Below are 26,256 nucleotides of genomic sequence, written 5' to 3' on the forward strand. Positions count from 1 at the left end.
CCGGCGAATGTTTAAGATGGGTGTGCTTCTGCCATTTCAGTAAGGGAGCTAAGCTGGAGAAGCTGACGGCGAGAGCAGAGGAGAGCCGAGCCGAGCCGAGCACAGGACCAAAAGACTTTGAACGAGGCTGGAAAGCCGAGCCGAGCCAGCAAAACCCCTTTGTTAAAATAAACGGGAGAAAATCCCTTACCTCCATCCTGCGTCTGCCTCTGTGTACAAACGGACATTGCTACATTGGCGCCCAACCTGGGACACAGAGGACTAGATGGACGCGCTAGCAGCGGCAATCGCGAGGATAACGCTCGTGTTAGAGCAACAGTCAGCCCTGCAGCAGACCCAGCAGGCGACTCTAACGGAGCTGACGGCGGCGAGGCTCGCGGGCGGGGCCGGCGGGCCGGCGCCGGGGACCGGAGCGGCACCAGGTCCCCCTAAGGTCCAGCTGCAGAAGATGGGGGACCTGGACGACCCAGAGGCGTTCCTCGCGGTGTTCGAGGGGACGGCGAGGATCTCGGGGTGGCCGGACCGAGAGTGGGCCTACCATCTGCTGCCCCTCCTGTCAGGGGAGGCGCAGCTCGCGGCCCACAGTTTGCCGGCGGCCGCCCAACGGGATTACCCGTCCCTGGCCCGGGCGATTCGGGACCGCCTGGGCCTGACACCGGAGGAACACCGACGCCGGTTCCGGGCCATGACCATGGAGGAGGGGTGCCGGCCCTTCGCCTTCGCCCAGCGGCTGGGGGACAGCGCATGGCGGTGGCTGGACCCCGAGAACAACTCGGCGGTGGAGGTCGGGAACCGGGTGGTATTGGAGCAGTTCCTCGCGGGGCTCCCGGCCCGCACCGCCGCCTGGGTCCAGTACCACCGCCCCCAGGACCTAAAGACCGCCGTGGGTCTGGCGGAGGACCATCTCTCCCTCCCACCGCGAGGGCCACAACGACCAACCCCGGCCCCGCGGCAAGGGGGGGGGGGACAACGCCCAGGAGGAGCCGGGGGAGCAGAAGGAGGGAGGCCGGCGCCCGCCCCGAGAACGAGATGGCAGGAGCGCGCCGATCCGGAACCAGCCCCGGCCCCGCAGAGAGAACCGCGAGCGACAGGGGGGGTGTGTTGGCGGTGCGGACGGCCGGGCCACGTGCAGGCCGAGTGTCGGGCGATGGACGTGGGGCAGGTCGTCCGCATCGGCGACATACCGGGCCCTCCCCCCGGACCAGGAGCGGCGTATCGTATTCCGGTAAGGATACAACGTGATACGCACCAGGCGTTCTTGGATTCGGGCTGTATGCAGTCCATGATCCAGGAGCGCCTGGTTCGACCGGGGGCACTGTTGAAGGCATCGAGGGTGCGGGTGAGGTGTGTGCATGGGGACATTCACGAATATCCGCTGGTCGCTATCGAAATTCATTTTGAGGGGAGAAACCATAGGGTACAGGCGGCGGTTAGCCCACGCCTCACGCATCCCCTGATTCTAGGTGTGGATTGGGAGGGGTTTCCTCAAGCGGTAAAGAGGGCTACCGGGATGCGTGCACGACAGCTAGGGAGGTGTGTGGCGTGTAATGTGCTCTGTGCCGAGGCGGCGCCTCGCGACACTGCCGGGGAGCCGGAGCCGGCGGGGGCGCCTCACCCCGAGACTTCCTCGCCGAACTATCCGCTGCTAGGCGACTTCCCCCTCGAGCAGTCTCGTGATGAGACCCTCAGATCAGCCTTTGACCAAGTGATAGCAATTGATGGTACTTTGATACGGCCAGACACAGTGCGCGCCCACCCCTATTTCGCGATTATCAGCGACAGGTTATACCGAGTAAGTCGTGACTCACATAGTCAGGAGGAGGTAACCCAGTTGCTGGTTCCCCGCAGCCGCCGCGAAATGGTCTTCCAGGCGGCTCATTTCAACCCCATGGCGGGCCATCTAGGGTATGACAAAACACTGCACCGTATAATGGCTCGATTTTATTGGCCGGGGATTCGGGCAGAGGTGCGTAGGTGGTGCGCATCCTGTCGGGAATGTCAGTTGGTAAATCCCCCGGCCATCCCACGGGCCCCCTTGCGGCCCTTACCATTGGTCGAGAACCCCTTCGACCGCATTGCGATGGATATTATCGGGCCATTTGAGCGGAGCACACAGGGTTATCGATTTGTGTTGGTCTTGATAGATTACGCCACCCGATACCCCGAGGCAATACCTCTGCGCAATACCTCTGCCAGGAGTGTAGCGCAAGCATTGTTTCAAGTCATCTCCCGCGTGGGAATCCCGAAAGAGATTCTCACCGATCAGGGCACTAATTTTATGTCACGCACCCTCAAGGAACTGTATGGCTTGCTGAACATCAAGGCGATTCGAACCAGTGTTTACCACCCGGCCACGGACGGCCTTTGTGAGCGGTTCAATCGGACCTTGAAGTCAATGATCCGGAAGTTTGTCCACGAGGATAGTCGGAATTGGCATAAATGGCTAGATCCCCTGTTGTTTGCGGTGCGGGAAGTTCCCCAAGCTTCCACCGGGTTTTCCCCGTTTGAATTACTCTACGGCCGTAAGCCCCGGGGTGTCCTAGACCTGTTTAAAGAAAATTGGGAGGAAGGGTCTAGCGACAGTAAGAATGAGATCCAGTACGTCCTCGACTTGCGCACAAAGCTCCACGCCCTAGGGGCTATCTCACGTGAGCATTTGCTGCAAGCCCAGGAGCGTCAGAAACGCCTGTATGACAGGGGGGCTACCCTACGAGAGTTTACACCGGGAGACAAGGTGCTCGTACTGTTACCCACCTCCAGCACGAAATTACTCGCGAAGTGGCAAGGGCCGTTTGTGGTCACACGTCGCATGGGGGACGTGGATTATGAGGTTATACGCTCGGACCGGGGGGATAGCTTGCAGGTGTATCACGTCAATCTCCTAAAAAAATGGAACGACGTGGTCACTGTTGCTCTGGCTACGATAGTTCCAGAGAGAGAGGAGTTCGGTCCGGAAGTCCCAAAATCGAAAGGTAGCACTCCGGTCGATATTGATACCCATCTCTCTGCTAGCCAGGCCGCGGACGTTGCAGATTTGCAGCTTAAGTTCGCCGACGTGTTCTCTCCCCTGCCCGGTCGGACTACGCTCATCGACCACCATATAGAAACGCAGCCGGGTTTAACGGTGCGCACGCGTCCCTATAGGTTGCCGGTGCACAAACGAGACGTTGTGTGCCGGGAGTTGGAAGCCATGCTGGAGCTGGGTGTGGTCGAGGAGTCCCGCAGTGATTGGTGTAGCCCCATCGTGCTTGTCAACAAGCCAGATGGGACTATACGGTTCTGTGTGGATTATAGACGGGTTAATGCGGTCTCCAAGTTCGATGCCTATCCGATGCCCCGGGTCGACGAGCTCTTGGACCGGCTTGGTACGGCCAGGTACTTCACGACATTGGATTGCACGAAGGGATACTGGCAGATTCCACTCTCGCCGGTGTCCCGGGAGAAAACGGCATTCTCCACTCCGCTCGGGTTATTCCAGTTCACCGTGCTCCCTTTCGGGTTGTTCGGAGCCCCAGCCACTTTTCAGCGCCTCATGGACCGTATTCTGCGGCCGCACGCCGCCTATGCTGCGGCCTACCTAGACGACATTGTCGTCCACAGTGACACCTGGCCGCAGCATGTGCGGAGGGTGGCTGCTGTTCTGCGGTCCCTGAGGCAGGCGGGGCTAACGGCCAACCCGAAAAAGTGCGTGATCGGGCGGAGGGAGATCCGGTATCTGGGGTACCACTTGGGACGGGGGGAGGTGCGACCGCAGATTGAAAAGACTGCGGCTATCGCCGCCTCTCCCCGGCCCAAGACAAAGAAGGAGGTGAGGGCCTTCCTGGGGCTGGCGGGATATTACCGCCAGTTCGTACCGGGGTTTTCAGAGCTGGCCAGTCCCTTGACGGACCTCACCCGGAAGGGGGCCCCGGATCCGGTCCAATGGTCGGGCCAGTGCCAGGGGTCGTTCGAGGCCCTTAAGGGGGCTCTTTGTGGAGAAACGGTCCTGTATGCGCCTGATTTTAACCTCCCTTTCTCCCTACAGACGGACGCGTCGGATAGAGGGCTGGGAGCAGTGCTGACCCAGCGCGTGGAGGGGGCCGACCGGCCGGTGCTGTACCTGAGCCGTAAGCTGTCGGAGAGAGAGGGCCGGTACAGCACTGTGGAGAAGGAGTGCCTGGCCATCAAGTGGGCGGTCGGCACCCTCCGCTACTACCTGCTGGGTCGCGCCTTCACCCTCTACTCCGACCATGCCCCCCTCCAGTGGCTCCACCGCATGAAGGATGTAAACGCGAGGATCACCCGGTGGTACCTCGCGTTGCAGCCCTTCAACTTTTCCGTCGTGCACAGACCGGGGGCGCAGATGGTCGTGGCAGACTTCCTCTCCCGGGCAGGGGGGGGGGAGTAGGTCGTCGGCCGTCGGGTCCCCGGCCTGTGTCGGGCGGTGGGGGTATGTGGGGGGACATGCAGCGTTCGGCCTGTAGAGGGAGCTACAGGACCGTGGCCGGGGTTGTGTCGGCGAGACTTTTGTTGCACACCTGCTGCGAATTAAGTCTCGCCGGCGAATGTTTAAGATGGGTGTGCTTCTGCCATTTCAGTAAGGGAGCTAAGCTGGAGAAGCTGACGGCGAGAGCAGAGGAGAGCCGAGCCGAGCCGAGCACAGGACCAAAAGACTTTGAACGAGGCTGGAAAGCCGAGCCGAGCCAGCAAAACCCCTTTGTTAAAATAAACGGGAGAAAATCCCTTACCTCCATCCTGCGTCTGCCTCTGTGTACAAACGGACATTGCTACACTTACGCACGGTACTGTATAACCTTCTGTGGAAAGGGTTCTACATGGAACCCAAAAGGTTTCTTCAAAGGGACAGTGGAAGAAGAACCCTTTTTGGTTCTAGGTAGCACTTTTTCAAAGAGTGCAGGATCTGTGATGGGTCTGTCTGTCTCTATCTACGGTATATTTGCTTGAATGCCACAGCCTATTTAAGTATTGTTGCTGACCATGTGCATCCCTTCATGGCCACAATTTACCCACCTTCTAATGGCTACTTCCAGCATGATAATGCACCATGTCACAAAGCAAAAGTCGTCTTAAACTGGTTTCATGAACATGACAATGAGTTCAGTGTTCTTCAGTGGCCTTCCTTGTCACCGGATCTGAATCCAATAGAACACCTTTGGGATGTGGCAAAACGGGAGATTCACATCTTGAAAGTGCACCTGAAAAATGTGCAGGAATTGCGTGATGCAATCATGTCATCATGGACCAGAATCTCAAAGGAATCAATGTCACGAAGAATTGAGGCTGTTTTGAGAGCAAAGGGAGGCTCTACCCAGTATTAGTATAGTGTTCCTAATAAAGTGTTGGGTGAGTGTATATCTAACTATCTTTGTTTTTGCTGGTCTGTAGGATCTATGATGGCCGTCAGCCCGTCCTGTGTATCATGGACACAGCCATGATCAAAACCATCCTCATCAAGGAATGCTACTCCCTTTTCACTAACAGGAGGGTAATACGCTAAATTGAAGTTGTTGTATGGGGAAAAAAACATAAGGGCTTATTAAATAGATAATATCATTGTTATTATAGCATTATTAATATTCGGTTAATTTTGCAGTATATAATCATTGTTATTTTTCTAGAATTTCTATCTCAACGGGCCTCTGTATGACACCGTGTTTATCGCTGAGGATGATACATGGAGACGGATCCGCAGTGTCCTGTCTCCCTCCTTCACCAGTGGGCGGATCAAAGAGGTACAGTCCCATCTCTCCTCTCCTTCTTTTATTCATTCCAACAACACAAATAAATGAATGACTAACAACTCTGACGTGTGTGTGTGTGTGTGTTTATGTGATTTGTACTATGTGTATAGTGTGTATTCATTGTTGTTTGTTGTTGTGTGAAGCAGCAACTTTAATTGTCCAAGACAAATTTCCATCCGGGACAAAAAAGTATATTTAATCTTATCTTAGATAAGTTCAGTGGTCAGATGACAGAGTTTAGAATAATAGTTCATCTTTGGAGTCACTTATTCCTTGACTATATACATAATGTATCCTGTATGAATGTATATTCTCAGGCTATATAAACATTAAAATAATTCCTGTTTCAAACATGATATTAACCCATGTTTTGCACATATTAATCCATGTATCAATCATCATATTTTTCCATGTATCCTTCCCAACTCAGATGTTCGGGATCATGAAGCAGCACTCTGGTAATTTGGTCAGCAATCTGAAGAAGACGGCCGATAACGAAGAGCCCATTGAACTAAAAGAGTGAGGATTTCTCTCCGAGAAGATAAGGTGAATTTGTAATTTCAGTGAACTCCCCCTTTAATTTTGTGGTTGTGGTTCTGGTGGTCAAAGATTGTGTGGTTGTGTTCCAGGTTCTTTGGACCATACAGTATGGATAAGGTCGTCAGCACTTCATTCAGTGTCGACATCGACTCCCTCCACAACCCCTCTGACCCCTTTGTGACCAACATCAAGAAAATGCTCAAGTTTGACATCTTCAGCCCACTGTTCCTCACAGTCGGTACAACTGCCCCCATATAGCTTTCAGTCTAAATCATTTTGTGCTCAATAAATGAAGCTATCGAATTCATTGATTAGACTGACATACACTGTGGAAACACTCTATGAGACCACCAGTAGCTCTCTGTCCTTCCTGGCCTACAATCTGGCAACCAGCCCTCACATCATGACCAAGCTGCAGGAGGAGATAGACACTGTGTTTCCCAACAAGGTAACCCCTCTGCAGACTCCTATATAGTACTATTCATGTGGAACAGGAAATATGATAGTGACAGTATTTTAGAGGGTACTGATGAGTGTGTAACCCCTGTGCACTGCAGACTCCTACAGTATCTATTACTATTGCTTTGGAACAGATGGTTAGATAGGTGACAGTATTTTGCAGTATGCTAATGTGTCTGTAGCATCCCTGTGCAGACTTCTGCCAAGTGCTATTCATTTGAAACAGGAAGTAGATAGGTGTTGTTGGAATCTTCAGAATAGTTAAAAGGCCAGTACCTGAGGACCTGAGGGATCTACAGGGTATATACTTTAAAAGCATGTCTGACATGCAGTGGTGTGCGTGACCATAGAGTGATTTCTAAACTAATACAATTATCTTAAAATAAATTATAAAACTAACAGGTTATCAGTGCAGAGACTTGTATGATATGTGCTCTCCATCTGACTCGTGCTGCTGCATTCTGTATCATTTGCCAAGAGCTTTCTTTGGTCGACCAGACAGGAGAGTGTTACAGTAATCAAGGCTGCTAGTAATACAAGCATGCATTTGTCATTCAGTGTCAGCCTGGGAGAGGAAAGGTTGCACCTTTACAGCTGTGTTCTGTAAAGGTCCATGTAATATTCAACCTTTTTAAAAGCTTCCTAAAGGTTGTAATGACTATCTTTAATCGGTAGCGATCAGGGAACGAGATCCCCTGAAATAAATATTTCATTTACAAACGCTGTTTTGGTTCGGAAAACACGCTTTTTAAAATGGAGTGTCCTATCTGGACACTCGGTTTGCATATAAACATGTTGTTACTGCCAGGGGTGTTCTAGGGGAGTGGACTCACCTTTCTGTCTCTGAGGGCTGCCTCTTCCAATCGTGTGCGCATGCAGAAACACAACAGCTAATGTCCAACACTGCAAGTTCATTTCGGGGGGTTATATTATTATAAGGGAGGATGTTGTCGTTTGGACAACTTCAGACAGAATTTCTCCACGATGGCAGATTTCCGACAAACTTACTTACTCTTCTTTAAGTGATACAAATATGTTTTAGTCACATTCTTGATATGGGTTTCAAAATTAAGATCTGAGTCAATGGTGACACCTCTGTTTTTTGCCTGGTGCTTAGTGTTACTGTAAGTAGAAGTGTCTTTAAGTATGCAGACAGTTTCTCTCTTTCGGTTTTTGCTCCAATGACTAGTTCTGTGACATCCATATGTCCGCAATGCATTTCACCAGGAAATCAATCAAACTGTTTGACTGGTGCTACAGAGTCGATAGTTGCCCTTAGTTTGGTGTTGAAGCTGGTTACTAAATCATTATCACAGGAGGAAGCTGTTGATGGTGTACTATTCATATTCATCATCATGAATCTCATCTGCTCAGCGACATGGCTAGATAAAGAGGATGCAACAGGAGTAAGACCCTTTGTAATCACTAGGTCCAGGGTGTGGCAGTGGTTATGGGTGAGCCCAGTAACTCACTGAATAAAGTCCGTAGAATTCAAGAGATTCATCAAATCCATGGCTGTCGAGTCAGTCTCATTGTCCACATGTAGGTTAAAATCACCAATGATAATAATCTTAGCATAATTTGAATGAAAGGTAGATGGGCCTTGGATGAAACCGTGATCTTTACATTTCTCATCCTTGTCATCAGGTGTCTTTATCACTCATTACTGTGCAACAGGAGGCTGATGGAGGTAGAAATGGTAGGACAGCTCATTGTAATTAGAGCTTGACAGATATATCTGATATTGGCCTTAAAGAAATATCTGGAGAGTTATTCACCATGTTATATATAATATAGAGGAAACTGGACAGCACTTATTATGGATCATTTAACACAATTACACATGACACAACTGTGTTAACAGAGACACAATACGTCCTGCTCCTGTACATGTTTGTATATACTGTACATTTTCCCCTATGTCTGCTAAGGGCTTCACTGCTTTTTCCACTGTTTATGTGGCACATAGGATATTTATATGTAATTGGCCACTTACGTAAATGGGCGATTCTTAGACTACGGGCACTTTCATGTCCTTTGATCATATTTTATAAAAAAAAAAAAAAGAATTGGGAATATTCACACTTTCATAGTTATCTTTACAATGAAAGTACTTTAGGAACTTTTTACCGGTAGTCTATGATGATTTTTTCACCTTTTTCAACATCGTTATAGATGCAAATATTGCTGTTTTGTGCCTGTCCCACACCCAGACTTCTGATCTTCAATAATGAAAATGAAGTGTAAAAAAATGATTTATCTATTTTTTTTAAATGTGACTGAATAAAGTATCAGTAAAATAATCAACACATAATTGGGGTATTTAAGGTCAAACAACTATTTATGTGATTTTATATACAAAATGTAGTTGTCCCACAGTATTGCCATCATTTCCACCACAACACTGTAATGTCCCTTTAAAAGGTTTGTGTGAAAGATGGTTTTGGTAGTTTCTATGGAGATGAACAGTTACATCACAGCACATGTCTGATATGGAGGATATTTTGGATTTCTTCACCAACTTTTGAAGAAAACTCAAGGTAAATATTGCTTGAAATGAAAATATTTTTATTGTATGTCATTTCCAAACATGACGTAACATCAATTGAGTTTGTAAATAAATCGATTTTTTAACGTACATAGATGTATTTTGCATGCATGAAATGCTAGGTACCAATTCATAGCTAATCTGTGATGCTAGCTTGGATTTTCTTACAAAATACTGTAAGATTGTCATTTCCACCTCCGTCATTTCCAACACATGACCTTCTTGGGTGGAAATGACAAAGGTGAGGTGGAAATTACATTTATGCTTACAAGGTGCAATTCATAGATTGTGAGGCTACATATGTGTAATTTATTTATTAAAATGTACAATGTTAATGTTTTATTCAAATGCATATTTGTTGAAATGCATTTTCATCTATTTTTAAGATGCCACGGACCTCTACTGCAGAAAGGTCTCAGGCCTATAGGGACAGAATAAAAGAGGACCCTGTCAAATATGAAGAGCGACTGAAAAGAGACAGGGAGAGATACCTGAGGAAAAAAGAAAGAGGGGTTGACCCAGAAATGACCCAGAAATGACCCAGTCATTTCCACCACCTCATACCTTTTTTTAAAAATAGTTACAAAATTCTAATCACTCATTAAAAACTTCTGCATAGTTTATGGGATAATGTTCCACTTAATGTAATAACACAAGTAGTTATTTCCTGAAATGTATCTAACCAATCCAATATTATATTTCAGGTTGTGGTTGATGTAAGCTTTGTGTTTGGTCCTCATCTCAATTAATTTACCTAATCCACAAATGTATGGTAATTGCAATATAGGTATAAACTGGTAAAACTATGTGTGAAAGTGGTCTTACACTGTTGAGAAATTATGTATATCATACTTTTTTAAAATAATAATCAAATGTTTACATATGATGGAAATTACATTTGTTCAATGCGGGTCGGACAATATGTAAAAAAAAACATCAATTTGTCTTGTAATGTTAGTGCGTTCTCTTATGGATCATGAAACTAGACTACTTATATTAACCTATTAGACTGTGACAATTTAGATTTGAACATTTTTTTTCCCCTCAAGTTCACAAGGCCAAAAGTGCCTGTAGTTGAAGAATCGCCCAAATGTGTTATTTTATATGTATGCACTTTATCTTGCATGTTTACAGACTCCCCCCATTCAATTTCACGCATTTCTATTTGGAGTATAAAAGGCACTAGATCACCTGCGGGTATATAAGCTGTGGCTTGCGCTGCGTTCTTCAGTTGGCAGTTAATACCTGAACCAGTAAAGACTGAGGACCAGACGACTCACTAGTGTGTTTTCCATTTATTCTTAAGCATAAGCATTAATACAGTTTGTCATTAATGTAGGCTTTCTATTTAGTGTACCGTTAGGCATAGTAGCATATGAAGTTTGTAGTCTATTAGCGGTAATTGCGCTAGCTTGGTATCCTAAACGAGGACGAGTTAGCACTAGTTTGCCGTTTACGATGAGTGGTTGTTGTCAAATGACACCTGACAAAACATGTCGAAGGGAGTCTGGTGTAACGTTTGCCTGACTCCACTGATACAGATGTATGTGTAGGATTTAATGTTAGAGTGTTTTGTAGTTTACATTTTCTTTGTTTTTCTTCGTTTTCTCCTAACGGTTAAGAGAAGGTAGACGGTTAGAGCCAGAGCCCGAACCGCTGATGAACAGCGCTGTAGTTTACCGTTGCCAAGGCAACCAGGCAGCTCACAGGTTGTACCATATTTCTAAATCATTATTTTGATATAATACTGAAATGTTGATATTATATTGTTATTGTTTTACATTGTAATTTGTATTGTTCCAACTAAGTTCAGTTGGCAGTTAATACCTGAACCACGAGTATGTTTTCCATTTATCCCCCCCCCTATACTAACCCTAACCCCAACCCCACCCAGAGACCTCTTCATCCCCGCTACCCCCCTTGTACAAGTTCTCTCCTGCTAATACAAATAAAATGAAATAGCCGACTGCCTATGGCCCCTGGTGTGAGCATTGATTACTTTGTCTTATGATGACTGTTGGATAGATGATTCAATTACTTAAACAAATGTATTGTTGTAAGTCGGTTTGGATAAAGGCGTCTGCTAAATGCCATGAATGTAAATGTAAATTACAATGGAGGGCCATGTCCAGAAACGACCCCGAGCCCCTACCACTGATCTATATACCTATATCTATGTCTGTGTTTTGTCTATTAATTAATAATATGATGATGATTAATCCCAAAGACGTATATTTTCCAAGAAACAACATGAGCATATCTGTAATCAAATAAATATCTCCTGCGTCATAATGCTGTTGTCTTGATGACGCTGCTAGCAATGACGTAAATTTATGTAAAAGTCACTTTGGTCACTTGAACCTCCAGTTGTTGTCAAATAGCCTTTGCTGATTGTCATTTGTAATGTGGTACGCTCATTAGTGGAAATAGATTCAATTACATTTCAACACAATGGAGAAAAACTGGTGGGACCCGCCGCAGGTAAGTTTGCCTTGCTCTATTTTAGTTTAAATAAACGGGAATACTTTACATTAAATTGCCCCAATACTTGGGCCAAATGTCCAAGGACGTAGGATGTATCTTTCGAGAGGGGGTGCTGCCTAAATGTTGTGTAAAGGGCTGTGCCATGGCTGCTGGTGGGCCGGTCGATCTGTGGGCTGCGGGGCCGGTGAGCGACACGATGTGTGGGCTTCGCGCAGATCCCCCCTACCTTAATCGAATAAGCACTAGGCCGACAAGCTCCTGTATATTTTCAGCCTACCTCAAGTCCGTGAACTGCCTTCAAGTAAACGCAAAGCTGTAAGAAGCAGGGCTGAAAATTAATCAAATTTAATCAAATCAAGCTCTATCATCCGTGGTGACAACATGTTACTGTACACTTGTTTGTATTCGTATGTTATCGTCCAGTCAAAGTAGCCTACAATTCAAAGCAACATTTCCCCCACAATCAGGACCTAGACCTACTGCAAAGAAATACTCTTAATTGGCTACACTTTGTTGTTAGATCGCTGTGAAGTAATTCATCCGACTCGGCAGACAGTTTGATCCCAACATCAAGTCAAATCGCGGTAATTTCGGTGAGGGCGCAATTCCAAAAACAGCTGTTTGTCAGTGAAAGAGCAGCGTAACAGCCTAAAAAGTGAAACGGGACGAGCTCAATCGTTGTTACAGAGAGAAATGTGGCTGCAAAATCAACCATTTTAAAGATCAACATTAAAACGAGACAGATTCTCTTTTTAGCTTGACAAACGCAAATAACCTATAGAGGAGGGACTATCGAAGAACGATGATTGACAGAACAATATCAAAATGGTTAATTTGATGTTTTCAGGTAGGCCCTATCTAAAATATAACCAAACATAGTTGGCACTAATAGGTCTTAATCGACAGGACCTTTCCTTAAGTAAGTCGTAAGTTGACTTTGCAAAGGGCCTACAATTACTTACTGTACAGGCCTACATGATTTGCAATATAAATTGTGTCGGATATGTTGAATAAAAGGTAGATGTAGGCCTTTTTTAAAGGCAAAACTAGAGAGCCCCTTTTGGGAAATTGGGAACGCAACAGCCTATTCTTGAGAACATTGTGAGGTACCGCAATCTCTTTGCGAGGGAAGCCTGTTATCTAACACAATCATATTTCTTGACGTTTCCCTGTCATTGTGTCTGTCATCTCCATCAGGAAGTTTCAAAGCCCTATGCTACTGTATTTGATAACTACCCACTCACCCCATTCAGGATGGCTAAACATAGACAATATGTAAAGATCACTGGAGACAACTGAATGGTTTTATACTCAGAAAAGACAAATACATTCATAGAGACATTCTCGAGACTGCACCTGTAGTGTGTTCACTGTATGTCCACAGGAGTGTAAAGAGGATCAGGCTGCCCTGATGATGGAGGCAGCAGGACCGGCAGCTTTCGCAGCCTACACCCCACTCCCACAGAGGACATCAAGACGGGCCAGGCACACGAGAGAGAGGGCCAGAGTGGCTAAAGAAAGAAAGGAAGAGGTGAGAGCGGAAGAGGTGGAGGGAGCCCAAAACCTTCTGCATAAGGTGAAGGAGCACACCGATGCAGAGAAGGAGAGGCTGATGGAGGAGAGAGAGAGGGTGGACAAGGACAGAGAAATGGTGGAGAGGAAGAGGAAGATAGTCAACCATCTTAAAGATAATATGGAGAGGAAGAGGAAAGTGTTGGATAGAGACACTGAGAAAGTGAATGAATGCAATGCAATACTCAGTCGTATTCAAAAGACGCAGGAAAATAACAAAAAGGATTTGGAGGAGAGGATTGTCCAGTTGGAAATAAAGGCGAAAGAGGTGGAGGAGGTGGAGAAAGTGACAAAGGAGATGGAGGAGACTTTCCAGAGGGAGATGGAAAAAACAAGAAATGAGATGAAGAGGAGAGAGAAGGAGGTGGAGGAGAGAGAGAGGGTGGTGCAGGAGAGAGAGAAGGAGGTAAAGAAGAGCGAAGAGAGATTAAAGATGAGTGAGAAGGAGACCGAAACAATGGAGGTGATGAAGAGAAGGGTAGAAGAGGTTGACAGAGAGATGGAGAGAATCCTAGAGGAGAAAGAAATGGAGGTGAAACAAGTGAAAGAGAGGATGGAGGTGATGAAATGGGCAGAGGAGGAGAGAGAAAAAGACAGGAATGAGAAGAAGAAAGAAAAGGATATTGAATGGATGAGAAAGGAGTTGGAGGCGATGAAGAGAGTAGAGGAGGTGGAGAGAGAGAAGGAGAAAATCCTGGAGGAGAAAGAATGCGACGTTAAACGTGTAAGAGAAGAGATGGATGTGATGATAAAGAATATGGTGGAAAGGAGGGAGAGGGAAGTGAAAGAGGAGATGAGGATGAAGACAGAGATGGAGAGAGAGAGGGAGAAGATTGAAAAGGAGAAAGAAAAGGTTATTGAATGGATGAGAAAGGAGATGGAGGCGGGTATGAAGACAGTAGAAGAGATGGAGAGAGAGATGGAGAGAATCCTGGAGGAGAAAGAAAGGGAGGTGAAACAAGTGAGAGAAGAGATGGATGTGATAAAGAATATGTTGGAAAGGAGGGAGAGTGAAGTGAAAGAGGAGATGAGAAAGATTACAGAAGATGTCGTGAAGTGGATGAAGACAGAGATGGAGAGGGAGAAGGAGAAGATTGAGAAGGAGAAAGAAAACGATATTGAATGGATGAGAAAGGAGATGGAGGCGGGTATGAAGACAGTAGAAGAGATGGAGAGAATCCTGGAGGAGAAAGAAATGGAGGTGAAACAAGTGAAAGAGAGGATGGAGGTGATGAAATGGGCAGAGGAGGAGAGAGAGAGAGACAGGAGTGAGAAGGAGAAAGAAAAGGATTTTGAATGGATGAGAAAGGAGTTGGAGGCGATGAAGAGAGTAGAGGAGGCCGAGAAAGAGATGGAGAGAATCCTGGAGGAGAAAGAAATGGAGGTGAAACAAGTGAAAGAGAGGATGGAGGTGATGAAATGGGCAGAGGAGGAGAGACAGAGAAACAGGAATGAACAGGAGAAAGAAAAGGATATTGAATGGATGAAAAAGGAGTTGGAGGCAATGAAGAGAGTAGAAGTGGTCGAGAAAGAGATGGAGAAAATCCTGAAGGAGAAAGAAGATGACGTTAAACGCATGAGAGAAGAGATGGATGGGATGATAAATAATATGGTGGAAAGGAGGGAGAGGGAAGTGAAAGAGTTGATGACAAAGATTACAGAAGATGTCGTGAAGAGGATGAAGACAGAAATGGAGAGAGAGAAGGAGAAGACTGAAAAGAAAAGAGTAATGGCGGCGAACCTGGAGTTTGCCAGAGAGAGCATGGAGAGGGCTTTCCATAAAGGGAAACAAAATACAGGTATGCCCTCCATTATCTGCTTACAGAGCATTCTAATCATGATCCTTTTGGCTTCTCAAATCACCTCAAAATAATTTAGATTTTATCTATACAAATGATAAGACAATTTTTCTCTTTCAGATATTTCAACACAGAGACAATTCTGGAAATCCACAACTATCCCGAACTTACTACCACAATAACTACCCTGCATACTACCACTATAACTACACTTGCCATTTCAATTCTCTTTCATTAAAGTCATATTCAAAGGCAAACTGTGTGTCATGTTTGAAATGCTGTATTTTACAAGTTGCATAGCTGTAAACTATGTTGAGTGATGATGAGTTTAGGAAGAAAAGGTATGTAAAAAAATGAATACTCCTGCACACACGATTGTTACCTCTGCTTATTTATTGTGTCGACGTTTCGGTTTATGACCTTTATCAAAACATTTTTATCTGTGAGGTCTGTATTCCTAACACCACAAAAAGACAAAGTGGTGGTGTTTGTGTTTTTTACATTTACAAGTTGAGGAAGAAAAAACATGGCACATGTATGCACATGGGTTAGATTAGAAACAATCTGGGTAAACCTTAATTTGAAGAGGTATGCATGAGGTCTGTTATGTTTTTCTCTATATCCCATAATATTGATTACAATGATCAACATATTTGTACCCTGAAAAGAACCCAAACTGAACAAGTTCCCCATTATAAGTACCTGGGCATTTAGATAGATGATACACTTTTAAAATACATGTTGAAAAAGTGATCAAGAGTTTGCGAGTTAGACTTGTACTTGTTTTGTAAAGAAATGTCTTGCTTCACCTTTGATAATAGGAGGAAGATTGTCTTGGCAACGCTCCTCCCTGTCCGTGATTATGGTGACACAATTTAAAATCACACGACAGCCTCAATTCTTAAACCACTAGACCCGATTTATCACTTCATTTATCAGTTCATTTGTAGGCATGTTTTCTGTACCCACCATTGTCTTTTGTATCAGTCTGTGGGTTGGGATTCTTTGACGTTGAGAAGGGCTTATCATTGGATTTCATCTGTATATAAAGCAGTTCTTTTAAAACTCCCATTTTACCTCACATCATTGCTTTTATGGCGACTTAGTGGCGATCAAACTTGCAGCTTGTTACTATTTAATGTCCTTCAAGTGATTACAGAATTGAGAAGAACTTTTTAGCTGCTGTGCTCCTTAGATATGGAATGATCTTCAGGCTAGACTGAGGTTGGAGCACTTGGTCCCTTACACTTGTACCATCATCTGCTTTTTAGTGGACAATATATGTGTGGGGGGACATGCAGCGTTCGGCCTGTAGAGGGAGCTACAGGACCGTGGCCGGGGTTGTGTCGGCGAGACTTTTGTTGCACACCTGCTGCGAATTAAGTCTCGCCGGCAAATGTTTAAGATGTGTGTGCTTCTGCCATTTCAGGAGAGAGGCGAGGTGAGCTGGGAACGGCGAACGAGAGAGAGAGAGAATTAGGCTGTTTGAGAAGCTTTTGAATCCTAGGCAACGTGCCCAGTGGAGAGGGGAGGAGCCGGGGGAGCAGAAGGAGAGAGGCCGGCGCCAGCCCCGAGGACGAGATGGCAGGGGCGCACCTATCCGGAACCGACCCCGGCCCCACAGGGAGCACCTCGAGCGACAGGGGGGGTGTGTTGGCGGTGCGGACGGCCGGGCCACGTGCAGGCCGAGTGTCGGGCGATGGACGTGGGACGGGTCGTCCGCATCGGCGACATACCGGGCCCTCCCCCCGGACCAGGAGCGGCGTATCGTATTCCGGTAAGGATACAACATGATACGCACCAGGCATTCTTGGATTCGGGCTGCATGCAGTCCATGATCCAGGAGCGCCTGGTTCGGCCGGGGGCATTGTTGAAGGCATCGAGGGTGCGGGTGAGGTGTGTGCATGGGGACATTCACGAATATCCGGTGGTCGCTATCGAAATTCATTTTGAGGGGAAAAACCATAGAGTACAGGCGGCGGTTAGCCCACGCCTCACGCATCCCCTGATTCTAGGTGTGGATTGGGAGGGGTTTCCTCAAGCGGTAAAGAGGGCTACCGGGATGCGTGCACGACAGCTAGGGAGGTGTGTGGCGTGTAATGTGCTCTGTGCCGAGGCGGCGCCTCGCGACACTGCCGGGGAGCCGGAGCCGGCGGGGGCGCCTCACCCCGAGACTTCCTCGCCGAACTATCCGCTGCTAGGCGACTTCCCCCTCGAGCAGTCTCGTGACGAGACCCTCAGATCAGCCTTTGACCAAGTGATAGCAATTGATGGTACTTTGATACGGCCAGACACAGTGCGCGCCCACCCCTATTTTGCGATTATCAGCGACAGGTTATATCGAGTAAGTCGTGACTCACATAGTCAGGAGGAAGTAACCCAGTTGCTGGTTCCCCGCAGCCGCCGCGAAATGGTCTTCCAGGCGGCTCATTTCAACCCCATGGCGGGCCATCTAGGGTATGACAAAACACTGCACCGTATAATGGCTCGATTTTATTGGCCGGGGATTCGGGCAGAGGTGCGTAGGTGGTGCGCATCCTGTCGGGAATGTCAGTTAGTAAATCCCCCGGCCATCCCACGGGCCCCCTTGCGGCCCTTACCATTGGTCGAGAACCCGTTCGACCGCATTGCGATGGATATTATCGGGCCATTTGAACGGAGCACACAGGGTTATCGATTTGTGTTGGTCTTGATAGATTACGCCACCCGATACCCCGAGGCAATACCTCTGCGCAATATCTCTGCCAAGAGTGTAGCGCAAGCATTGTTTCAAGTCATCTCCCGCGTGGGAATCCCGAAAGAGATTCTCACCGATCAGGGCACTAATTTTATGTCACGCACCCTCAAGGAACTGTATGGCTTGTTGAACATCAAGGCGATTCGAACCAGTGTTTACCACCCGGCCACTGACGGCCTTTGTGAGCGGTTCAATCGGACCTTGAAGTCAATGATCCGGAAGTTTGTCCACGAGGATAGTCGGAATTGGCATAAATGGCTAGATCCCCTGTTGTTTGCGGTGCGGGAAGTTCCCCAAGCTTCCACCGGGTTTTCCCCGTTTGAATTACTCTACGGGCGTAAGCCCCGGGGTGTCCTAGACCTGTTTAAAGAAAATTGGGAGGAAGGGTCTAGCGACAGTAAGAGTGAAATCCAGTACGTCCTCGACTTGCGCACAAAGCTCCACGCCCTAGGGGCTATCTCACGTGAGCATTTGCTGCAAGCCCAGGAGCGTCAGAAACGCCTGTATGACAGGGGGTCTACCCTACGAGAGTTTACACCGGGAGACAAGGTGCTCGTACTGTTACCCACCTCCAGCACGAAATTACTCGCGAAGTGGCAAGGACCGTTTGTGGTCACACGTCGCATGGGGGACGTGGATTATGAGGTTGTACGCTCGGACCGGGGGGATAGCTTGCAGGTGTATCACGTCAATCTCCTAAAAAAATGGAACGACGTGGTCACGGTTGCTCTGGCTACGGTAATTCCGGAGAGAGAGGAGTTCGGTCCGGAAGTCCCAAAATCGAAAGTTAGCACTCCGGTCGATATTGATAACCATCTCTCTGCTAGCCAGGCCGCGGACGTTGCAGATTTGCAGCTTAAGTTCGCTGACGTGTTCTCTCCCCTGCCCGGTCGGACTACGCTCATCGACCACCATATAGAAACGCAGCCGGGTTTAACGGTGCGCACGCGTCCCTATAGGTTGCCGGTGCACAAACGAAACGTTGTGTGCACGGAGTTGGAAGCCATGCTGGAGCTGGGTGTGGTCGAGGAGTCCCGCAGTGATTGGTGTAGCCCCATCGTGCTTGTCAACAAGCCAGATGGGACTATACGGTTCTGTGTGGATTATAGACGGGTTAATGCGGTCTCCAAGTTCGATGCCTATCCGATGCCCCGGGTCGACGAGCTCTTGGACCGGCTTGGTACGGCCAGGTACTTCACGACATTGGATTGCACGAAGGGATACTGGCAGATTCCACTCTCGCCGGTGTCCCGGGAGAAAACGGCATTCTCCACTCCGCTCGGGTTATTCCAGTTCACCGTGCTCCCTTTCGGGTTGTTCGGAGCCCCAGCCACTTTTCAGCGCCTCATGGACCGTATTCTGCGGCCGCACGCCGCCTATGCTGCGGCCTACCTAGATGACATTGTCATTCACAGTGACACCTGGCCGCAGCATGTGCGGAGTGTGGCTGCTGTTCTGCGGTCCCTGAGGCAGGCGGGGCTGACGGCCAACCCGAAAAAGTGCGTGATCGGGCGGAGGGAGATCCGGTATCTGGGGTACCACTTGGGACGGGGGGAGGTGCGGCCGCAGATTGAAAAGACTGCGGCCATCGCCACCTCTCCCCGGCCCAAGACAAAGAAGGAGGTGAGGGCCTTCCTGGGGCTGGCGGGATATTACCGCCAGTTCGTACCAGGGTTTTCGGAGCTGGCCAGTCCCTTGACGGACCTCACCCGGAAGGGTGCCCCGGATCCGGTCCAATGGTCGGGCCAGTGCCAGGGGTCGTTCGAGGCCCTTAAGGGGGCTCTTTGTGGAGAAACGGTCCTGTATGCGCCTGATTTTAACCTCCCTTTCTCCCTACAGACGGACGCGTCGGATAGAGGGCTGGGAGCAGTACTGACCCAGCGCGTGGAGGGGGCCGACCGGCCGGTGCTGTACCTGAGCCGCAAGCTGTCGGAGAGGGAGGGCCGGTACAGCACCGTGGAGAAGGAGTGCCTGGCCATCAAGTGGGCGGTCGGCACCCTCCGCTACTACCTGCTGGGTCGCGCCTTCACCCTCTACTCCGACCATGCCCCCCTCCAGTGGCTCCACCGCATGAAGGATGTAAACGCGAGGATCACCCGGTGGTACCTCGCGTTGCAGCCCTTCAACTTTTCCGTCGTGCACAGACCGGGTGCGCAGATGGTCGTGGCAGACTTCCTCTCCCGTGCAGGGGGGGGGGAGTAGGTCGTCGGCCGTCGGTTCCCCGGCCTGTGTCGGGCGGTGGGGGTATGTGGGGGGACATGCAGCGTTCGGCCTGTAGAGGGAGCTACAGGACCGTGGCCGGGGTTGTGTCGGCGAGACTTTTGTTGCACACCTGCTGCGAATTAAGTCTCGCCGGCAAATGTTTAAGATGTGTGTGCTTCTGCCATTTCAGGAGAGAGGCGAGGTGAGCTGGGAACGGCGAACGAGAGAGAGAGAGAATTAGGCTGTTTGAGAAGCTTTTGAATCCTAGGCAACCTGCCCAGTGGAGAGGCGAGGTGAGCTGGGAACGGCGAACGAGAGAGAGAGAGAATGAGACGACTGCAAAGTCGCCGAGTTATCATTGAGGAGGCTGGAAAGCCAAAAGGACATTGTTACCAGAACTATATGAATAAACGGGAGAGATTCCCTTACCGTAACGCTGCGTCTGCCTCTGTGTACAACGGACTTTGTTACAATATGCAATAAATACCTTTTTTACACAAACATCTTGAATCAGAATGGGTCAGCCCTAGCCTCTTACACAAACAGGGTCACAGTCAATGGGTACAAAACTGGAGCAAACGTGTGTATACCAAGATACTGTACCTCGACTCCTTTCCATTCCAAAAGAAATGTGTGCTTCCCTTTCCCTTCACTCAAATGTTGTGGATGACATGTACATAAAGCTATACACTGGTGCAGGTGTGATGTTATGAGAGCTTTAGCATTTAGCATTTCCTGTGTCCAGGCGTTCTATTCACTTCTAATAGGACAAATGAAGGTACACTTGCCTCATAAGGCTCATTCTTGTTTCATTTGTCCTATTAGCTCCTACTGACCTCACTTTACACAGACATAGAGGAGGAGAGACTCAGACTCATTAGAAGTTTATTACTGGATCAGTTTACAAAACAAAACAAAACTGCATGGAGCGTACAGTACAGCAGAGCTTGGAGTACCAGACATGAACACACACCTCACATGCACACACACATCGGAGCTGTCACAGTGGTATACCTTGGATCACACACAGACACACACACACACACACACACACACACACACACACACACACACACTCACTCTCTCTCAGGGCTGCTTGCGGATAGCTCCATCCAGTTTGTTGACCTCTCCATTGATCATGGGGTTCTCGACCAGTGATGTCACCAGGTGGGCAAACTCTGCAGGGTCTCCCAGGCGCGAGGGGAAGAGCACTTGGCGGGCCAGGAATGAACGCACCTTCTCAGGTTAACCCGCCAGGAGAGGAGTGGAGAACAGACCTAAGGAGAGGGAGAGAGAGGTTGTCTGATATGGAGAGGAAGGGGGGGGGGGGAGGAGTGTGTGAAAGAGTGCGTATGTATGTGTGTGTGTTTACTGACTGGGTGCGATGGTGACCACACGGATGTCCATGGGTGCCAGGTCTCGGGCGATGGGTAGAGTCATCCCAACAATACCCCCCTTAGAGGCTGAATACGCAGCCTGACCCACCTACATTGAGAGAGAGTGAGAGTGAAGGAAGGGGCTGTTGAGACAGTGTTTGTGTGTTTGTGTGTGTGTGTGTGTGTGTGTGTGTGTATGTGTGTGTGTGTGTGTGTGTGTGTGTGTGTGTGTGTGTGTGTGTGCGTGCGTGCATGGTGCAATGGAGGTCTTGGCGATCTGTTGGTTCTTGTGTGTGATTGGCTGACGGTACTGCAGCATGTTGACCTCTTCCTCACTGCAGGGTCTACTACAGTTGGAGCAGTCAGAGAGCACAGCCTGGGCCCCTGCAACCAAACATACACCCTGAAATATGGTTTGGACAAAGGATCCCAATGTCAAGATAATATTGCTGTAGGGAGGCTAGTCTATGACACAATACCATGTGGAAATGTCAATGATTTTCTAAAGATGAGTGGATAGCGGATAGTGGATAGTGGATAGTGCCTGGTGAGGTCGCAGACTTCAGGCAGATTGTTGACCTAATACGAAACATTAGTATTTTATTTGGACATTATATGATACTTTTGAAGCCCTGAAATAGTGGGAGTATGTTTACAAATGTTTTTTTAAAAACCCATTGAATTAAAGTTGAGAATCTCTACTTTGACCCCATAATAATTGTTTGATTTCAAATCCAAGTGTAGAGCTAAAAGAACAGAAAATGCTTCCTCTTTCCAATACTTATGAAGAGCACTGTATTCATGTTAATCAGTTGCTTCATTACTGTAATATGTGATGTGTTTTGAACTAGTATTTTGAAATACTGTTTTTAGGAGCCAATGATATAAAACAAGTGCATACATGTAAAGAACATAACACATTTTTAGAGGAGTTCAAATATGTAAAATTCAGTATTACTCGAAAGAAAATATTTGGCCAAAAATATTTGCCCCATAGTCCTTCTTGAATCAATGGGTCTGCAAACTATTAAAACCCGATAGGGATCAAACAGGCAGCAACTATTAGCAGGATGTTAAGATAAAGGCCGACAATAACATCACTGAGTGTTGCCCTCTGCGCAGGGATCCCCTTTCAATCATTCACTAGCCATGGCTTCAACTTCACCTCTCACATACTCTTTCGCCTGTGTTTCATGATCTGAAACACAGGTGTCATGACGGGATAAAATAATCACTTCAGCAGACGTGTCCGGGGTTACTCAGAAGAAGCGATTGAACCTGTAAAGATGGGTTACCTTCCGTACTTCTCCACCGAGACATGGACTCTCCTTGTCTTACTCATCTCTCTGATCGTAGTGTAAGAAGTTTTAATAAAAAATATTATTTGTTAGTTAGTTAGTTGTGATAATACATACAAATGATAGTATTGATAATTACAGTTATCTAACAGTTTCAATGATACCTATGACTTGATCGTTTTGCTTTTGTTTCAAGTCAGATTGTTGATTTATATTTATTCTGACCAGGTATGGATACTGGCCATATGGAATATTCAAAAAACTAGGCATTCCTAGTCCTAAACCCATCCCTTTCCTCGGGACGATAATGGGATATAAGAAGGTTTGTAGAGATTAAGCCCATAAACAACAACATTGTAGACTCATCCATGATGTGTGTTGTTGTGGTGAAAGCCATGGGAGCTGAATATGAATTGTTTTACCCAGAAAAATGGGCAATAAAGCTTTTGAACGAAAACGAAAAGAGAGGAGTGAGAGCCGGTCTGTAGTGGAAAAGGGCCATCATAGACTAAGCCACAGTTCAGGTTTATGACAAGCATTTATGAACTGGCTATTTTTTATTATTTTTTTTTTGTTCCCAGGGTGGTTTCACCAATTTTGACACAGAGAGCTTCCAGAAATATGGGAAACTGTGGGGGTGAGTCTGCTAAACTGATCCTGGTTATTGTTAACTATGATGGATATATATATCTCTCAGTGTCTACAGTATACACTCTTAAACCAGGCGGACACCGTGCGATTTTCACAAACACAGACGATCCAACCGACGAAATGGTCTCATACACCAAGACAAATGATCTGTCTTGATGCAAGTACACTGCCCAAGCAACAATTTCATGCTTCCACATTAATAATTTGAATCTGTTATTGAGCGATTTAAGTTTTAAGCTTTTAAGTATTCTGTAGTATGGTCCCAAACACAACTTGTGCGTTGCCAATGTTTGACAACATCCTGGATTCTCATTGGTTGAGGCTCCTATATTGCCTCTGAGCACGTCTCAAACTGCATGAATAAAGAGGAGCCACGACATGTCAGAATTCAAATCGGAAGTGATTGTGTCTTCCCTCCATGTCATTGAAAGGGCAAAAATGTAATTAAAAAAATAAAGAAAAAAAGGGTTCTAAAAGGATTCTTTGGTTGAATAACTCTTATGGGTTCCATTTGCAGTGCCCTGCGTAAGTAATGGGCCAAGCATTTTTTCTTCTTTTGCATTATGCAAATGTCCAAATTAAGCACTCATGTTCAGTATTTGGTCCCCAATCCTTTGTATGCAAAAGTGCAAAAGTCTGTGACCCATTGACCCAACCAGACGCTGGGTATCTTCTCTGGTAATGCTCTGCCAGACCTATATTGCAGCGATTGTTGTTTGTTTTTTTAGGATGTTTTGCCCTCCTCTTCAGCAAATTAAATGCATGTTCTATAGGATTCTATAGGATTCTCTTTTTGGCCCTGAATAATTTCCTAGTTGCTATGGCAGTATGTTTTGGGTCATTGTCCTGCTGTATGGTGAAATGCCGTCCAATGAGTTTGGAGCAATTAACTTGTACTTGGACTGACAAGATGTTTCTGAACACTTCTGAATTCATCCTCATCAAAGGAGACAAGTGAGCCAGTTACAGTGGAAGCCATACATGCCCAAGCCATAACACCCCCTCCCCCATATTTCACAGATGATGTGGGATGCTGTGGATATTGGGCAGTTCCTTTTTTTCTCCACACTTTACAGTTGCCATCACTCTGGTACATGTTTTTCCAGAACTCTGCAGGCTCTTTTAGGTACTTTTTAGCAAACCGTAACCTGGCCAGCCTGTTTTTGTGGCCAAGTAGTGGTTTGCACCTTGCAGTGTAGCCTCTGTAGTTCTGCTGGTGATGTCTTCTGCGGATGGTAGTCTCTGACTCATTGACGCCTACCTCCTGGAGAGTGTTCCTAATCTATGGGGCATTTTTTTTTATTTATTTTTTTTATTATGGTGAGCATTTTTTGGTTATCCACTGGAAGTCTTCCTTGCCATTTGCGATTTCTTAGCTCACCAGTGCTTTCTTTCCTTTTAATGAAGTTCCAAACTGTTGATTTTGGTAGGTTTAAGGTTTTGGCTATGTTTCATTTTTTTCTGATATTTCAGCATCATAATGGCTTCCCTGACTTTCAATAACATCTCTTTGGTCCTCATGTTGACAAGACACCAATAGCAGACTGCACAAATTATGTGATGGAACACACCTGACGAACACACCTGTCAAGCCAATTGTCCCATCACTTTAGTGTAGCCTGAAATAGGGGGATTATGCATAAAAATGTTGTAATTTCTGAATGATAAACCAATATGTACACAAATAACATCAAATAAAAGATGAGAATCTCTACGTTCTCATTTCAACTCCAAAAAGAAGAAAAAATGCTTCACTGTCCCATTACTTTCGCACGGTACTGTATAACCTTCTGTGGAAAAGGGTTCTACATGGAACCCAAAAGGTTTCTTCAAAGGGAGAGTGGAAGAAGAACCCTTTTTGGTTCTAGGTAGCACTTTTTTTCTAAGAGTGCAGGATCTGTGATGGGTCTGTCTGTCTCTATCTACGGTATATTCGCTTGAATGCCACAGCCTATTTGAGTATTGTTGCTGACCATGTGCATCCCTTCATGGCCACAATTGACCCATCTTCTAATGGCTACTTCCAGCATGATAATGCACCATGTCACAAAGCAAAAGTTGTCTTAAACTGGTTTCATGAACATGACAATGAGTTCAGTGTTCTTCAGTGGCCTTCCCAGGATCTGAATCCAATAGAACACCTTTGGGATGTGGTAGAACGGGAGATTCACATCTTGAAAGTGAACCTGAAAAATCTGCAGGAATTGAGTGATGCAATCATGTCATCATGGACCAGAATCTCAAAGGAATGTTTCCAACATCTTGTGGAATCAATGCCACGAAGAATTGAGGCTATCTTTGTTTTTGCTGGTCTGTAGGATCTATGATGGCCGTCAGCCCATCCTGTGTATCATGGACACAGCCATGATCAAAACCATCCTCATCAAGGAATGCAACTCCCTTTTCACTAACAGGAGGGTAATACGCTGAATTGAAGTTGTTGTATGGGGAAAAAAACATAAGGACTCCTTAAATAGATAATATCATTGTTATTATAGCATTATTAATAGTAGGTTAATCTTGCAGTATATAATTATTATTATTTTTCTAGAATATCTATCTCAAAGGGCCTCTGTATGACGCCGTGTTTATCGCTGAGGATGATGCATGGAGACGGATCCGCAGTGTCCTGTCTCCCTCCTTCACCAGTGGGCGGATCAAAGAGGTACAGTTCCATCTCTCCTCTCCTTCTTTCATTCATTCCTTTATACAACACAAATAAATGAATGACTAACAACTCTGATGCACGCGCGTGTGTGTGTGTGTGTGTGTGTGTGTGTGTGTGTGTGTGTGTGTGAGAGTGTGTGTGTGATTTGTACTATGTGTATAGTGTGTATTCATTGTTGTTT

At 46.9% G+C, this 26,256-nt stretch overlaps 1 pseudogene across 1 annotated transcript in view; it reads left to right on the forward strand.

The window, feature by feature from the left end:
- LOC310824162 (cytochrome P450 3A27-like) overlaps positions 1-26,256 on the forward strand; it is a 194,763-nt pseudogene that overhangs the window by 23,761 nt on the left and 144,746 nt on the right. The window contains exons 2-3 of the transcript in view: positions 25,726-25,825; positions 25,959-26,072. The product of the transcript in view is annotated as a cytochrome P450 3A27-like (transcript). The remainder of the gene's footprint in view (positions 1-25,725; positions 25,826-25,958; positions 26,073-26,256) is intronic.

Source organism: Argentina silus (assembly GCF_951799395.1).
Source record: "Argentina silus genome assembly, chromosome: Y".
In the NCBI taxonomy this organism is placed as follows: Eukaryota; Metazoa; Chordata; class Actinopteri; order Argentiniformes; family Argentinidae; genus Argentina; species Argentina silus.